This window comes from Microcebus murinus, chromosome 12 (assembly GCF_040939455.1).
Source record: "Microcebus murinus isolate Inina chromosome 12, M.murinus_Inina_mat1.0, whole genome shotgun sequence".
Classification (NCBI taxonomy): Eukaryota; Metazoa; Chordata; class Mammalia; order Primates; family Cheirogaleidae; genus Microcebus; species Microcebus murinus.
The window spans coordinates 65032600-65050380 of NC_134115.1; the positions used below are offsets into that span (position 1 = coordinate 65032600).

The 17781-nt window shown below is 37.9% G+C and overlaps 1 long non-coding RNA gene across 1 annotated transcript in view; it reads left to right on the forward strand.

Annotated features, from left to right (window-relative positions):
* The window catches only part of LOC105873752 (uncharacterized), a 91762-nt gene extending 84125 nt beyond the window's left edge, over nucleotides 1-7637 (forward strand). Inside the window, exons 4-6 of the long non-coding RNA XR_012922192.1 lie at nucleotides 465-525; nucleotides 7176-7285; nucleotides 7513-7637. This is a non-coding gene — a long non-coding RNA (uncharacterized LOC105873752). The remainder of the gene's footprint in view (nucleotides 1-464; nucleotides 526-7175; nucleotides 7286-7512) is intronic.
* The last annotated feature ends 10144 nt before the right edge of the window (nucleotides 7638-17781 follow it).

Consider the following 17781-nt stretch of genomic DNA (forward strand, 5'->3'; position numbering starts at 1 on the left):
GGCAGCAGACTAAAATATACAACATTGATTGAATTTTTACTATGTGCTAGGCACTGGATTAAACCTAGAACTTGGATTATTTCTTGGTGAGAAACATTATAGTATAAGATAGCATAAAATAGAGTTTTCTTAGTGTATCTCATTTAATGCTTGCTACAAACCTAAAAAGGTAAGTATTATTTCAATTTAGGTGAGGGAATGAGCTTAATTGTTTAAAACACACACCCATGATCACACAAATAATAATGGTGGAGACAAGCTTCTAATTCTAGGGCCATTTTAAAAAATAACTCCCCTACGCTTTCTGAATAAGGGTAGCCTCAGAATTTAGTGAGAACAAAGGTGTCTATAGTTTTCTCAAGATGGATTCTTGGATTTCAGCTTAGTTCTTCTGAGAGTACAGAGAATTACCACGGCTTCCCAATAGTAATGTTGTCACTTTTTATCATTCACTCTTCTACAAGGGAGAATCATTTGTTATATCCGCTTGGAGCTTGTCATTCATTGGACTACAATTAATCATAGGTAAGATTATTGTACCTTACAAACATGGAGACCCATGCTCCCCTCTCTCTTTAAAGTTTCAAGTTTTAGGCACCAACGTCAAAACAGTCGATTTCTTGCCATTTTTGCCTGAAGTACGTACAGGAGAATTGATAAACCAAGTCAGGACACTGTTAAGGCCTGGTTACCCTGCTTGATCTGTGTTATCATTCCTGAGAATGTCCTTCATAACTTATATGGGGAAGTAGGTGGTGCTAAAAGGTGAGGACAGTAAGATTAAGAGGCTCTGATGAGACCCTGGGACAAAGGCTTGCGTTTTGGATAGATTTTTAGTGCGTTTGGAATATTAGTTTCTTGCATAGGTGTTAGCTGTTAATAGATGATAGTTTGGGTCAAGTTCTCTCTGGTTCCTTGTGTAAGGGTCCCTGGGGAATCCTGTATGGAGGTAGGAGTGGCTTAGGCTGCTTTTGAATGGGGATATCTCTGAATTTATGGCAGTGATGCCTTCAAAATGCTATCACAACCTCATCCAGAATGATACTGACCTTTTGTTTGGTATATGTTAAAACATATTCTCAAACTTTGTCATTTGTCTTTTTAAATTTTCTTGATGATATCTTCTGCCATAGAGTAACTTTATCTGTAAAAGTAGTCAAATTTTTAGTTTTATTCTATATTTTTTCTGACTATGGTAATATGTTAAAAAAGGACTTTCCCATTGAAAAACCTAAAAATACACTTCTCTGTTTTTTTAGTGTTTTCTTTTACCTTTAAAACACATTGAAATCATTGATCTATATGTAATTTATTTTTGTATAGTATATAATAAGGACCTAACTTAATTGTTAAATTCCCCTTCACCCAATGTTTAGGCATTTGTTTCATTAACATTGATTAATTTTACTAGTTTCGAAATTCCAACTGTAATAATTCCACTATTTGCCTTTTAAAGGCCTATCTACAACCTATTATACTCCAATATGATTTGTGTGCTTTAAAATCAGATTTCTTTGTAGAAAAATGTGCAAGATGTGCATATGCTCTTTTGGAGCTATCATAAATACTAATGTCTGATGAATAATTGTGCATATTTATCTCTTTCCTATTGATTCTCAAACATGAATCCTTTTTACGGTCACACTGACCACTGTAGCCTTTCTTAATTAGAGATATTCTAAGAGATGGAATACAGGAGCTTGCCTGTGAACTCAGGGAAGTGACAATCCAAAGCTGCCTTCACGTAGCTCAGATTATCTCAAGTCACAGGTTTTTGCAAAAAACAGTGACCTCTAGCCTATTGAATTTTCATAAGAGAAAAATGTCATTGATTCAAAGAATGTTAGTGCCAGTCAGAACCCATGATTATGGGTCTAAATCAACCTGTATATATTTTATATACAAGCAAACTGAGGCATGGAGAGATAAAAATGCAGAGCTTTGTCTAAAATTCAGATGGACCATAATGATAGGTATAACAACAGCATCAGCAATGATTTCAATATGCCCAATGTTCTAGGCTCTATGTTAGGCATCACATTCTTAAAATAACCACAATATTGTTTTCATTTCTCAAGTGAGGAAACTAAGGTTCAGGGGACTCAAGTAACATGTTCATACAGTTGATGGCAGAGCTGGGAGCTGGGGATTTATACCCACATTGGTTCAATCCGAAATTAGGACTACGTTTTCAGTTTGCTAATTTCTCCCCTTTCCTTTTATATCTGTGCCCAATGACAAAGCATATAGTAACTGAATATGGTAACTGAAGAAATGTCTTCCACTGAGAAAACCTATATTCAATGACTGCCAATCTTATCCATTAGGCTTTGTTTTTCTGCTACACTGCAGGAAAGTCGTAGAGAAGGACTATTTGCTGAGTGACTATTTCTTTTTCACAAAGATGAAGTTATGGATGAAAGATTTTTGCAAGTATTTCAAAGGCATTTTTATATAAACATTTATACTTACCTATAATTAGGACTGCCTTGCAGATTTTACTATATGTTTTCAGTTTCTAAACTTTATGTCGGAATAAGTTCCCACTTTGCAAGGTGGACACTAACCTGTATAATCCTTTCTAATTTACTAATATAGACATATTTTATAGTAAGAATTTCATTTAAAGAAACAGTTTGAAAATGTGCTAGGTATGGCTTCTGGTCTCATGTAATTTATAGACAGCCTATTTCAATCTTCCCTAGCTTATGCCTTCTTGGTTCCCTAAATTAAATAGCTTTAACACTTGAATAAAAGCAAGGGGCTTTTACTATTTACTAGGCAAATGGGAAAAAATGGAAATAGCCCTAATTGCTCACACCCTAAGTTGCCCCTTCAGGTCCCCAGAGGTAAATGATATGGCTGGAGATGGAGGTGATGTTACCGTCTCTCTTGGATCTATGCTGCTTTTGGGTCCACAGATTAGGTTGTTTGGCTTAATTTTATTGAGCAAGTGGAAAGGCATTGAGTTGGGTCTCAAATAATTATCTGGACAAGAAAGGTGTTCACCGTAGCCACTGTTCCTTTCTTTGATTTTGCCTCTTCTCCCACCAGATGCTGTCCATCAAAGTAGGGTTAGATCTTCACAGTACTCTTCCCCAAGACTATCACATCAGAAATGGCAGGTGAGGTGGACTGGCTAGATGTTTTGTCTCACCTATGGATTTAATATTTGGCAATTTTAGAAATTAAAATATATCTTTGACTAGATTACAATGAGTGGTAAAAATATTTACATCCAATACATTAATCAGGTAAAAATCTAAACATAATCACTGTTTAAGCCCTGAACAAAATCTTAGTTTATATTTCTATTTTTAAAGAAGATAAATAACATTATTTGAATGTTATTGAAAAGACAATGTATTGAAAAGTGTTCAGTACTTTATTCTTTATCCTAATGTAGATTAAACATTCACAAGCAGAGCTTGAAGAAACAAATTCTGAAAATAAAACACATTTTTCTGTGCAAGAGGAACTCATGTCCTTTACTGGCATGGGATGGTTCTTCACAAAAACCAAGAAAATCTAATAGAATCCTCAGATATTCAATAAGAAAGTGAAGTGTGGTACTATCTTACATTAGATAAGAAATTGAGATGAGAAATATAAGTGTCATTTGCTGCAAACTGTTCTCAATATTTGGATTTTCAGAAAAAGGAAAAATGCAGCCCAGAGCTAACACATTTCATCATTTGGATTCCATTATAAAAATGACAAAATCTTACTGGCTTGGAAATATTAAAGGCAACATGATGGGATGTAGGGTTCCATTAATAGTTGTCAAATCTAGAGAAATTTCAAGCAAGGGAAGAGTGAAGGTGGTAAATGGAAAATTTCTGAAGCTCTTACACATAAAGTCTTTACAAAACTGTTTCTCAAGTGGTTCTCTCTGGGTTAAAACCTATTCTACATTTGGAATATTTTCTCACTTACCTTGTGAAATCAGCAATGATTATACCTTAAACCAACCTTGCTGTGCTAACAATGGCAGTTAGACAGGGTCTAGTTGCCAAAGAAGACCAGGGACCCAAAATGACAATGCTGATAAATCTATAGTTTGTTTCAAGAAAAGGATACAATATAGCAGTGTTATTAAAATAAGGATGCGCATGACAGCCAAAGGCTGTCTCCCAGCAAGGGGTCCAGAGAGGCCATCTGTGACCTCTAATTGCCTTCTCTCTATAAGGGCCTTATCAGGAGCACTTTTTCTTTCAGTTCAGAAGGCACTGGCATGGGTACAGAACACCTTGGAATCAGGGAGCCCCAAACAGTATTAGCCAGAGTTTCTTATAGCCCATTGGTCAGGCAGGCATATTCTTGTTACTTAACCAGCCCTTACAGCAGAGAACCACTTCTCCCTCCCGGCCCTGGAGGTTTCACCAAGACCAGGTGTAAATCACCATTCTCACTCCTAATCAATAAACAAGGCTGACAAGATAGTATGAATGACCCTGAAACTCCTCTGATTCATGCTTACAAAGCAACACTATTAATTGGTTTGTTTCATGTTTTGGCCGAGGATCAGTGCCTTGCAGGTACTTTAGCAAAATAGTTCAGATGAATTCCAGACTTGCTGGAGTTAACCCTCACTGTGCACTTTAAATAGCTGTAGATTTACAGGCCTACAGAGACTGTTTAGAACAGTTGTCCTCAAACTACGGCCTGCGGGCCACATGTGGGTGTTTTTGCCCGTTTATTTTTTTACATCAAAATAGGATATGTGCAGTGTGCATAGGAATTTGTTCATAGTTTTTTTTAAACTATAGTCTGGCCCTCCAATGGTCTGAGGGACAGTGAACTGGCCCCCTGTTTAAAAAGTTTGAGGACCCCTGGAAAAAATGATTTCTTGCCAGATAATTGGAATGCCATTTTTGGAGTGTGTATATATATATATATATATATATATATATATGTTTTAGGATTTCTAATATGTTAACTAACTGTATAAAACAACAACTGTTTTAAGAGTTGTGTTTTGAAAAAATATTATTTTTGTCTTTTATTGTTACTGAAAGGTAAGCTAAATGCCACAGGTCCTCTAGAAAACAGCATCATTTCAATGCTGTGAAATTTATACATTATTATTCTCCAGGAGGTTCATATTTTTTTAGACAGTACATAGTTGAATCTTGGCACCTTAAGTGAAGGTGCATGTATTACTAGTTTGTTCATGTGGGTATTGGTGTATGAAATTGTGCCAGTTATAAATTTATTGCCTCTCAGCTCCAAATCTACTCTTCATTGTCCTGTTTGTGATACTGGAACATTTCTTCCATGGCAGCTGGCAAAGTGCTAATCTTGTGAGTAAAGGGCTCTAGAGGGACACTCATGGAAGAAGGGGCTTCTGTTTCTGGGTCTGGTGTACTTTGCTTCTTTCTGCTTGTAAGGGTCTAGGATGGCAGGTAGGGTATTCAGTGGAGCTCACCTTTGATGAGTTAAGCAGGTGGCTTTGTGAGTTTCACAGACACTACAGATGGTTTGCCAGAAGCAAGTTCAGTGGCATGCCAGCCTCTGGTTGTATTCTGTGGGCACTGCAGCTGGCTTCCAAAGGGCGAGTTCCAAGGGCATTCTGTTTTGTTTCCCAGAGCCTTCCCAGTGATGGCCTTTTGTTGAGTTTCCTGCAGGCAGCTTTCTGCTAGATTCCTGGTTAGACCACATGGTGCCTGACCTAAGCTCCCAACAAGTTCAGCAGCAACCCTAGTGTGCAGCTTCCAGGAAAATTTTGTGGGCACCTCAGCAGATGATTCTCTGTATTCACCCTTAGCCTGCTGATTTGAACACACTCTGGCTCAGGAAAATCCAGAAATATCTACCACACAGTGGGGTGCAACCTTACCTTCTTCAATGAGGTCTGAATCCCCACCCTAGAAAGGAACCTCCCTTCCTCCACTGCCAAATTTGTTCCTTCCTTGGATATATATCCTCAACTCTAAAGTATTTTGGGGGTTTTTATTTCCTCTTAGTTAATTCCTTGTAAATAATTATAATTCTTTATATTAAACCATCTCTCTTCAAGTTACTATGTAGTTTCTGGCACATGTATCCACAACTGATGCAGAAATAAAGAAAAAGACTACTGGGCACGGTGGTGGCTCACACCTGTAATCCTAGCACTCTGGGAGGCTAAGGTGGGAGGATCGCTCAAGGTCAGGAGTTCAAAACCAACCTGAGCAAGAGCGAGACCCTGTCTCTACTATAAATAAAAAGAAATTAATTGGCCAACTAAAAATATATAGAAAAAATTAGCTGGGCATGGTGGCACATGCCTGTAGTCCCAGCTACTCGGGAGGCTAAGGCAGGAGGATCACTTGAGCCCAAGAGTTAGAGGTTGCTGTGAGCTAGGCTGACGTCACGGCACTGTAGCCCAGGCAACAGAGTGTGACTCTGTCTCAAAAAAAAAAAAAAAGACTAATATGACTGCTAGTTGCTTGGAAGATTTCATTGTTCCCATGAGGTCAACGAGCCCCATTAAAAATATCCACAAGATACTTTGGTTGAAATTATCTCAAAGAGCTACAACTCGACCCAAAATTATATAATTAACCCAAAAAAAAAACCTCTCTAAAATGTTTCAAAGTATTTCAATTTCATCTCTTTATAATATAAAATTTAACATTGATTAGTAGAGAGTAGAAGTGTGACATTAACTAGAGGCTTAACAGGAGTCAGTGATTTTATACACATATACACATACACAAACACATGTTTATTCATTCAAACATTATCCTCTACATTTTCTTCTTTGTGAAGCCTTAAAAAATCTTTAAATCTCTCATAAACATTTTACTAAACATTTGATAGAAAGGGTATATGTAGCCTGAATCATCTTTTGTTTCTAGTATCACTAGATCAGGAGAATACCAAAATTATAGAAATTTTAATGCAATCTACAGGAGAGGTGAAAACTTTAAAAGAAAATAAAGGAAACCAGATTATCACTGGGTAATCTGGTTGGAAAAGAAAAGAGAGCTGGCTGTAACATTACTCAGTACGCAATAATGGAGATTGAAAACTTTTTCCAGAATTGCAATAGAAGATACAATTTTAATAAGATTAGTTTGACAGTTTTGATCCAATTGATGAGTCTCCCTTCAAAGCCCCTGCACCATAATGAAATGTAATTATGAGGAAGGGAGAAATGGATACAAATATTTGATCATTGTCTCAAATAGCCAAGAAAGGAGCAACAGCCTGAAACTGTGAGACTGACTGATACCTAATGGCTTTTCTGGTGAGGACAGACTATAAGATCGCTTCATCACAGTGACGCTTCCTTCTGCAGGTAAAACATATATCCTTCGCCTTGAATTTCTCTGTTACTTAACTCGATAGAACAGGGCTTCTCAGGCTGCAGCCCCTGACAGCCAGAAAGGCAGGAATCTCAGGCCAAAGCTATGCAGAAATAATTACTCCTAATTATTGGAACATTAAGGTGTAGTTCTTATGCACAATTAGGGTTTTCCCAAGAGCCTAATTTTACTCTTTATTTTTTTTTTTTTTCCTCTAGAGAAAGAGGAATCATGGAGTGAGCATCAGCAAACCATTAAGTACACATAGTCCCCAAAGAAATGTTACTCAGACTGGAGAAGAGGAAAAAATATCTTGTTCTGTAATCCTCACAAAATGAAACATCTATTATTAGTGTGAACTAAAATAAAATTTTAAGATTCACAGCCCCCCCCCCCCCACTGGCTGACTGAATGGACCCCCTCATGGCCAAAGGAATATCCTAAAACTAAATTGTCTGCCAGGAGGAGGGAGGTCAGACATGCCTCATCATGCCCCCTCCCTTCTTGGAGATGTGCTTTGTAACTCATTAACAGGCCTAAGGGTATGCAAGACAAACCTGCTGGTCTTCAATTTACACAACAAATCTATGTTCCAGTGTGGCTTATCTTTGATAACAGCTCCTTATGTTGAAACATTCCAGGCCTTTAGACAAAGCTTCATGTCTTTAACCAATTACAAGCCAAAGAATCTTTAAACCCACCTATAACCTATCCTATAAGCCCCCCCCCTCCACTTCAAGATGGCCCATCTTTTTCGGGCCAAACCAATGTGTGCCTCCCACGTATTGATTTATGACCTTACCTGTAACCACTATCTCCCTGAAATGCATAAAACCAAGCTGTAACCCAGGCACACTGAGTCCACTTGCTCAAGGCTTCTTGGGAGTGGCTCTGGGTCACAGTCCTCAAATTTGGCTCAGAATAAACTTCTTTCAAATATTTCAGAGTTTGGATTCTTTGGCTCCCTTCCTTCTTCCTCTTTTACCCTCTCCTCCATCTCACAGATTGAGATGCACTGTCATCTCTCTTGGCTCAGAGGAATTCTGCTGGCCTGTACCTCGTATTCCCCATTCCCCAGTTCTATGGCCATTGTGGTTCTGCATATCTCTATTGCCTTCGTTATTTTCATATTGCATAGATCTTTCATTTGTATGTTTATCCCTAAATGGGCTCCATCTTGAAGAAAGCAGTTTATTTGACCCTGTGGTTTTTCTCTCTTATCTTCCATTGCTAGAATTTTCCAATGAGTAGCTAAATCCATCGTTTTCATGTTCTCCAGATTTTCTGTCTTCCTCTACCATTATCATATTGAACCTTCTTCACCTTTCAGGTTTTCTGGTGAAAACTTTCTCAACAAGTCAGTGGCCACTTTATTTATTCCTCACTTTCTTTGGCTTTATCAGCCCAGGAAGCCAAGGCTTGGAAAGGCAAAAGTACCCCAAGTCATACAGGAAATAGATGACAAAGGCAGGAATTGTATTCAGAAATCTCTAGGTTTCAACACCTTTGCTGAGGGTGCTATCATATGATAGCACGTGATCTTTCTATTTTGCACTTTTCCTGTTGCTTCTTTCTCTTCTAAATATAAACATTCGATGGATTTTCAGCTTTGAGCTTTCTATTCTTCATGTTTATAATCAACATTTATTGAGTGCTGACTATGAACAGAGTTATGTGCTATACATGTGCTATTTCATTAACTTTCCTCCATGATCTAATGGAATATTTATTATTTTCCTAGTTGTAAAGATGAGCAAGTTGAGGTGAAGAAGCAAAATGACTTAATCTAAACTTATCCCAAAGTCCTTTGTTTAATTTTTATTTATCGGTTTTTATTTAATTTTTATAATTATAATGTAGTTTGTTCCCTTTGTGACAAGTAAAACAATCCAAGATTTTCAAACACTTGAGTAAATGTTAATGGTCAAATCTAATGGCCTGCTTTGTTTTCTTTCCATATCTTCCTTCACAGAAGCAAATATATACAAGAACGTACTTTGTATATTTAGGGTGCTAATGTTTAATTTTATAAAAATAGGTTCAATAGTATTGAATACAGTATTCTGAAACTTGCCTACCCAATTTAAAGATGTATTATGCACATCATTACTGATCAATTGTCTTAACTCTTTCTCTCTGATTTTTTTAAGAGTTGTATATTAGTCCACTCTATGACTGTATTAAAAATTCATCTGCATAGCATTCAAGTAGTTTCTAGATATTTCTACAGCAAGCTGCCTCCAATTAATATTTTATTATGTATAAATTTCAGATCATATTCCTAAAGATTATACTTCTAAAATATATATTACTGGGACAAAGAAGTATACGGCAACATTTATTTCCCAATAATTTGTAACTATTAATATATATAATTTTATTAATAAAGTATGAAAATGTCTATTTTGCAATGTTCTTGCTGATACTGGGTATTATCATTCTTTTGATTTTTGCCTAGCTTGTGTGAAAATTAGTATGTTTGTTTTAATTTTCTTTTGGCTACATTCCTAATTTAGTGATTTGTGTGTTTCCTCTTTTATCTTTGTCAGTCTTGCTAGAGATTCATCAAACTTACTTTTAAGAACCAGCTTTTGTTTTATTAATTTTCTCTATTCTTTTCCTATTTTTATTAATAATTGAGTTCTGCTCTGATCTTCATTTCCTTCCTGCTGCTTGCTTTGAGTTTATTTTGCTCTATTTCTAGTTTCTTCTTTTTTTTTTCCCATGACAAGTGTTGTAACATCATTTTTCTAGTTTCTTGAGACAGAAACTTAGATTATGGATTTGAGAACTTTCTTCTTTTCTAACTTAAGCATTTAGTGCTATAAATTTCCCTGAGCACTACTTTATCTGTATCCCATAGATTTTGATATATTATCTTTTCATTTTTATTCAGTTCTGGTTTTTTTTAATTTTCTTTGAGATGTTCTCTTTGATGCATCAATTATTTACTAGTATGTCATTTAATCTCAAAGTGAGATTTCCAGTTGCTTTTGTTGTTTCTCAGTTTATTCCTTGATGATCAGAGAACATACTCAGTGTGATTTCAATTCCTTTAAATTTATTGAGACCTGTTTTATGGCTTCATACATGGCCCATCTTGGTGAACATTGCATGGGTGGTTGAAACAAATAATCTGCTCTTGTTGGTTGGAATGTTTTATAATATATATATAATATATATAATATATGTATTACATATATAATATATATTATATATATATATATATCAATTAGATCCTACTGTTTGATTGTGTTTAGTTTTATATCCTTGTTGGCTTTATGTGTTGTTCCACTATAATAATTGCTAGTTCTAGCAGTAGTAGTCCTACTAATTAGTGAGACAGGGGTATTGAAATTCCTTACCATGATTATGGATTTGTCTATTTCTTCTCTTAGCCCTATCAGTTTTGGCTTCATGTGTGTTGAAGTTCTGTTTTTGGTGTGTAACCTTCAAAATTATTATGTCTCATTGGAGAATTGGTTTTCTTATTATGCATGTCTCTAGTAATATTTTTACTCTGATGTCTATTTTATCTGATACTACTATATATACTCCTGCTTTTAATTTGGTGTTCATGTTCACATGTTTTATCTTTTTTCATCCCTTTACTTTTATCCCACCTATATCATTATATTTTAAGTGAGTTCTTGTAGACTTCATATTATTGGATCATGTTCTTTGTTTTTTAATCCTGTCAGTCTCAGTATTTTAGGTGGCATATTTAGAGCATTTTCATTTAATGTAATTATTGATGTGATAGGACTTATGTCTTCTATTTTATTTTTTATCAATTCATTTCTTTTCTTTCTGGTTTCCCTTTTATTGTCTTCCTGTGGGTTCCTTGAACAATTTTCAGGATTCCATCATAATTTATTTATACTGTTCTTTAGTATCATTTGATATAATTTTTATAGTGGTCATTCTAGGATATGCACACACACATATAGGAGATAACTTATCAATTTTAATATATTTAACATATTAGAGGCAATTAGTATCAATAATTGACCAGTTCAAGTGAAATGTTAGAAATCTGACTTCCAATTTGTTCCTTTTATTTCCTTTACCTGTGAATATCATCATGTTGAGTGTCAGATGACTTTGTTTCTGTCATCAAATACGATCTAGAAACTCTTGATATTGGAATGGGAGGGAAAGTAGGGTGCAGAATATCTGCAACTCACACTACCTCATTTAGTGTTGCTGATTTTGAGTGACTCTTGGTGATACTTGACTCTTTGCTGGGCCTTACTTTAGCTGAGTGTGCAGGAAGAGCGAAGCACAGTGGTGCTTCATAGAACCTGCTTACATTTAGATGATTCCAGGTGGGTGTGGAGGCACATCATCTTGCTGGAGCCCACTGCCACTAATCTGGCAGGAAAATCACATCACTGCCTGCTTTTCGTGGATGGGGTTGTAAGATCAGCTCCCTGCTCAGTCCACCAATACTTCTCTGGCAGAGGAATCAGAGAGTTTGCTGCTTTCACCCAGCAGGGAATGGACGATCTCTTTTCAGTTGGTGGATATCACCTAGCTGGAGAATGGAAGCACAACCTAGTTCTTCAGGGCAGGGGATGGGAGCACTGAGCTAGGGAAATCAGAGTACGCTGTTGCCTCTGTGGGGCAGGAGGATGGGGTAGAAGATCAGTTCCCTGGTCACACCACTGGAACAATGTGATTTTTCTATTGGTGGTTGGCAGGAATTGGGCAGTTATTGCCAAAAATATTTTTTTCATTAGGTCACCATTTTCCAGGTCCTTTGGCTAAGGGAACAGGCTTTTTTCTTAAAGTTTTTATTTTCTATTATTATTTTTTAATCTGTGCCTATTGGGAGTTACGTGTTGGAGGCTTCTGCAGTGCCCTGTCAGGGATATATATGGGAAGTAATAAGGACACCCAGGAAGAGGCTCACTGCCATTTAATTTTCTTAAGTCCTGAGGTTCCCAGGCAGTCTGCTGTCTTCTTTCCACCTCCCAGAGTTTTCTTGTGTTTGCTTGTTCTGTTATATCCAGGGGTTTTAGTTGTCAGAGGGAAAATCTGAATGGAATGGGGCTATTCTATCTTTGCTGGTACCAGTTAGCACCTTAATTCTACTAAGGTTAGCAGTACTGTATGTTCCATTTTGTCAGGGACACTCTGATTTACTTCTATTTTCCTGGCATAGTTTTGGATGTCTCTCTTTACTCTCAAAAGTATCCCATTTTGAAAATAATTTATATAAAGTCTCCATAATATACTGTTCATCTCTTTCTACATTTCATATAGGGAATATAAACTTACTCTTTACTTCAAATATCACCTCAAATATACTTCACAAATGACTTTTAACAAAGCTCAAATGCTAAACTTGTATTTCCAGTGTAGATGTTCCCAATCAGACATTTAATTGTCCTAACTTTTCCTCTAACATATCTTCCTTTGACTGCCCTATTTCTATGAATGCCATACTATTCTCTCAGTTATGGAACTTTGGGATCATTTGTCACCCCTCTGTGTCTTCCTCCCATTTCCAAACAGTCTACAGTACTGTTGATTCATTCTTGGAAGTAGCTTAAGCATCATTGTTCTGATTTCTTCCTCTTCAAGCATTTTTGCGTACCATTATCAGATTCTATTATTAAAATGGCCTTCTCATCTTGTTAAATGAATAAAGAAATATTAATTGTCGGTAAACTACTTACACAAATGTTATAGTTTTAAAATCACAAAGAAAAATCAATTTAAAATAGCAGAAATGGAGAAATGCAAAATTTCTATTAGAAGTTTGAACATTTCTGCTAAAGTTCAAAGTAAATTTGTATATTATAATAAAGTTGATTCATTGATAAGTTCTTAATATTTTCTTTGAATAGAATATATATTTTTTTCATTGCTTGTGAAATTGCTATTATATCTTTGACTGTGATGTATTTATCTGATGTGTCCCTTTAAGGACACTTATCTATATATCTGATCACCAGTCTCTGATTTCCATATCTGTTATGTTTTCTGCCATAATTTTTTAAAATGTGTTCTCAATATAAAACAGACACTCTTTTCCTACAACCTCTATACCAAGTTCTCTCATTTATAACGTAGGTCCCTTTTTTCCTGTTCACCCACTATGCCCAGCAATATTTATGCAGATACATGAATTGTATAGATCTTGTCCCTTCCATTAAATAGAATAGGAATTATCTACAATAAAACAATTAATACAATATGTTTTTTATAATGAAAGTTTTTATTTATTTTATTTTTTTAATTTATTTTTTTATTTTAATGTATTATGGGGGTACAAGTGTTAAGGTTACTTATATTGTCCATGCACCCCTCCCCCTCAAGTAAGAGCTTCAAACATGTCCATCCCCCAACGTTGCACATGTTACTTATTGTGGTTGTATACACCCATCCCCTCCTCCCCCCTTCAACCCTACCGACACCCTTGATAAATGTTACTCCTATATGTCCACTTAGGTGTTGATCCGTTAATACCAATTTGCTGGTGAGTACATGAGGTGCTGGTTTTTACATTCTTGAGATACTTCACTTAGTAGAATGGGTTCCAGCTTTATCCAGGAGTATACAAGAGGTGCTATATCACCATTGTTTCTTAAAGCTGAGTAGTACTCCATGATATACATATACCACATTTTATTAATCCACTCATGAATTGATGGACACTTGGGTTGTTTCCATAGCTTTGCAATTGTGAATTATGCTGCTATAAACATTCGAGTGCAGGTGTCTTTTTCATACAGTGACCTTTGATCTTTTGGATAGATACCCAGTAGTGGAATTGCTGGATCAAATGGTAGATCTACTTGTATTGCTTTGAGGTATCTCCATATTGCTTTCCATGGAGGTTGAACTAGTTTGCAGTCCCACCAGCAGTGTAGGAGTGTTCCTGTCTCTTCTGTTTAAGTCCATTATTTCTTTGTTGATTTTCTGTTTGGAGGATCTGTCCTGTGCTGTCAGTGGGGTGTTAAAGTCACCAACTATTATGGTGTTGTTGTTTATCCATTTGTTTAGATCAAGTAGAGTTTGATTTATGAATCTGGGTGCACCAAGGTTGGGTGCATATATATTTAGAATTATTATGTCTTCTTGTTGAGCTGTACCCTTCACCATTATATAGTGACCTTCTTTGTCTTTTATTACTTTTGTTGATTTAAAAACTAAGTTATCTGTAATCAGCACTGCCACGCCAGCTTTCTTTTGGCTTCTGTTTGCTTGAAATATCATTCTCCATCCCTTTACCTTTAGTCTACTTGCATCCTTGCAGGTTAGATGTGTTTCCTGAAGGCAGCAGATACTTGGCTTGTGTTTTTTTATCCATTTGGCTAGCTTATATCTCTTGAGTGGGGAGTTCAAGCCATTCACATTTATTGAGATAACTGATAGGTGGGGCAGATTTCTGTTCATTATGTTGGGTTGAACTTTGTTGCTTTGTTTTCTCTCTTGAGCCATTGTAGTATCTGGGCTTTGATCTTTAGCTTTGAGTAGATTTATATTTGTGTTTATTGTGCTGATCCATGGGTAACACTGTTTTGAGTACTTCTTGAAGGGCTGGTCTTGTCTTGGTGAATTCCCTCAGTCTTTGCTTATCTGAGAATGTCTTGATTTCTTCTTCATATACAAAACTTAGTTTTTCAGGGAATAAGATTTTAGGCTGGGCATTCTTCCGTTTCAGAAGAGTGAGAATGGGGTCCCAGTCTCTCCTTGCTTGTAAAGTCTCATTAGAGAAGTCTGGTGTTATTCGAATTGGCTTTCCCTTGTATGTTACTTGCTTCTTTCATTTTACAGCTCCTAGAAGGGCCTCTTTAACTGATATTTTGGTCAGTCTGATGACTGCATGTTGTGACTTCTTCCTGTTTGCGTTGAATCTCCCAGGGGTCCTCTGAGCTTCCTGAACTTGTATATCGAGATTTTTAGCAAGGCTTGGGAAATTTTCCTCTATTATATCTTCAAATAGCTTGTCCAACCCTTGAGTGTTGTCTTCTTCCCCTTCTGGCAACCCTATGACCTTCACATTAGGTTTCTTCACATAATCCCACATCTCTTGTAGGCTTTGCTCTTTTCTCTTATTTCTCTGCTCTATATCTGTGACTGATTTATTTAATTGGAAGGTGTTATCTTCAATCTCTGAGATTCTTTCTTCTGTTTGATCTACCCTGTTCTTGAGACTTTCCACTGTATTTTGTAGTTCCCTGAATTGATTCTTCATTTCCAGGAATTTGGTTAAACTTTTCTTCATTGTATTGATTTTTTAGTGAACTTTTGTTCCAGGTCCTGGAGGCTTTTTGTGGTTTCTTTGTGTTGGTTATTGAGTTATTCTTGCAGGTCGTTGAATTTTCTTGTGATCCACATTTGGAATTCCTCTTCTGTCCTTTTGGTTGCCTGATTTTGGTTGGTGCCTATTTCTAAGGGGCTGGTGCTCCTCTTTGGGGGTGTGTTTTCCGTTTGGTTCTTCATATTTCCTGAGTTCCTTCGCTGATTTCTTCCCATGTTGATCAGTTTTTGCTTCTTTCCTTTAGGTTTTCGTTTGGGTATTCACATGCCTTGTTTAGTTTCTGAACTGGTAGGTGGTATCTGTGGGTGAGATTTGACCACTCCCTGTATAATGAGTCAGTAGGTGCCATGAAGAGGGTGTGCATGGTGTCCTCCTTGTCAGTAGGTGGCGCTTGCTTGGAGGAACAGGCTACGCTGTTGTTTTTGTGTCCTGTAACCAGCTCTTGTTCTTCTAGAGAGGCACTCTAGTGCCTCAGGTGGTGGGTGGGGTCCTGGGACTTGCAGGTGTGTCCTTTTCTCCCTCTCAGTGAGGGCTGGTCTAGGAGAGAGTCTGGGTGGAGCTGGGTTGGGTGAGCCTGCCCTCAGGCACCACCATTGCCCTTAGCAGGGGTCAAAGTTCTGTTTTCTGCTTCTAGGAAAGGCTGCCAAGGAGAGGCTAGAATGGCCCTGCTCAGTCAGAAAGTCTGTGTGTGGGGGTGGGGCTGTCTGAGACCCGCAGTCTGGAGTGGGCCTCGCTTCTTTCCCCCGTCCCCAACTCCACGGCTACTCCTGGGCCTCTGCTAGCAGGTCAGACCTCACACCACCGGGCCTCCCCTGGCTGTGATGCCAGCTGGGAGGTTTCCTGCGCAGGAACGCCACCTGGGCTGGGCGCACGGCCTCCCTTTGGGAGGAGGGTTGCCCTCTAGGATGCTGATCTGCCCCTGAAGGCACACACACCTCAGTAGGCTGTTCGCAAATGTGCCTTCTGTGCCCCAGGCAATGCGAGACCTGGGTGAGCTGGATCTGGTCTGCAGGTCTGACCTCTGGGTCCCAGAGTTCAACCTATATCCCCACCAGGGAGAGGAATGCCAGTCCCAACTCACCTAAAGGGAGCCCAAGCTGGGTTTATGTCTCTCAGCCTCAGGGTCTGCCCTGTTCTCCTGGGATGACCGGGCCAGCAGCTCCTGGGAGGGCTGAGGGGTAAGGAGCTCACCGTCTGAGTTCCCCTCAGTCAGCTGTAGGGCCCCAAAAGGGAAGGTCCCGCTCCCTGGAGGTGCCTCCGGCTGGTGGCTACACTGTCTCTCTCAGTAGCCGCGGATAGGGTCGGGAGAGTGGAGAATGAGGCAATATGGCGCCTGTTGCACGGCTCGGGTCTGTGCACAGGGAAGTGCCCTGTTGGTAGCCTGGTGCCGTGTCCGCTATAGGCTTACCACTCGCTGGCAATGGCTGTCTCTGAGCTGGTGTCCGCAGGTCTTTCCACCCGCTGGGGCATCCACTAGCAGTTTGAGATGCAGGGAAGGGGAGAGTTAATCACTCTACCTACCCGTGCTGCTGGTCTCCAGGCTGTTCCAGAGGTCTCTGCTTCTAGTTCACCTGTGCAACCACCTCCCTGGAGTCTCCCGTGGTCTCAGGTACCCCTCCTTCTGACCCTCATCTGATGTATGTTCATCTTCTTGCTTCTTTCTTCTAATTTCTGCTAGAATCTGTCTTTTCTTTAGAGACACTCTGTCTGGTGGCATTTCTCGTCTACCATCTTGATTCAGATCATAATGGATGTTTTTAAACTCCATTATAAAAACACACAAGTTTTGAACACACATGCAAGAGTAGCACAATGTAAAATAAATTAAGATTGTGTATTTTTTCCCTTAAGTCTTGGAATTTCTGCCTTAATATATGAATTTGTCATTATAAATATTTATATTGTATATTTAAATATGTATATATGAAAGTTCATGCTTACACATGCATCATTGCTATAGTCTTTACTAGCTTAGTGATTTTTACTTGCCAATCATACATTTTAGATTTGGTTAAACTATTGGAATAAGAAGCAATTTCTACTGGTAGTCAATGACAGAGAAAAGAACATAGATAAATGGAGCCATACAGGGACCTTTAGGAGTCACTGGGCTCCTCAAAGAATATATGATATGTTACACATACACCTCCTTGAATATTGGATATATTCTCCTTAAATACAAATATTTGTTAATTTGTTGGAAGTATAATCATT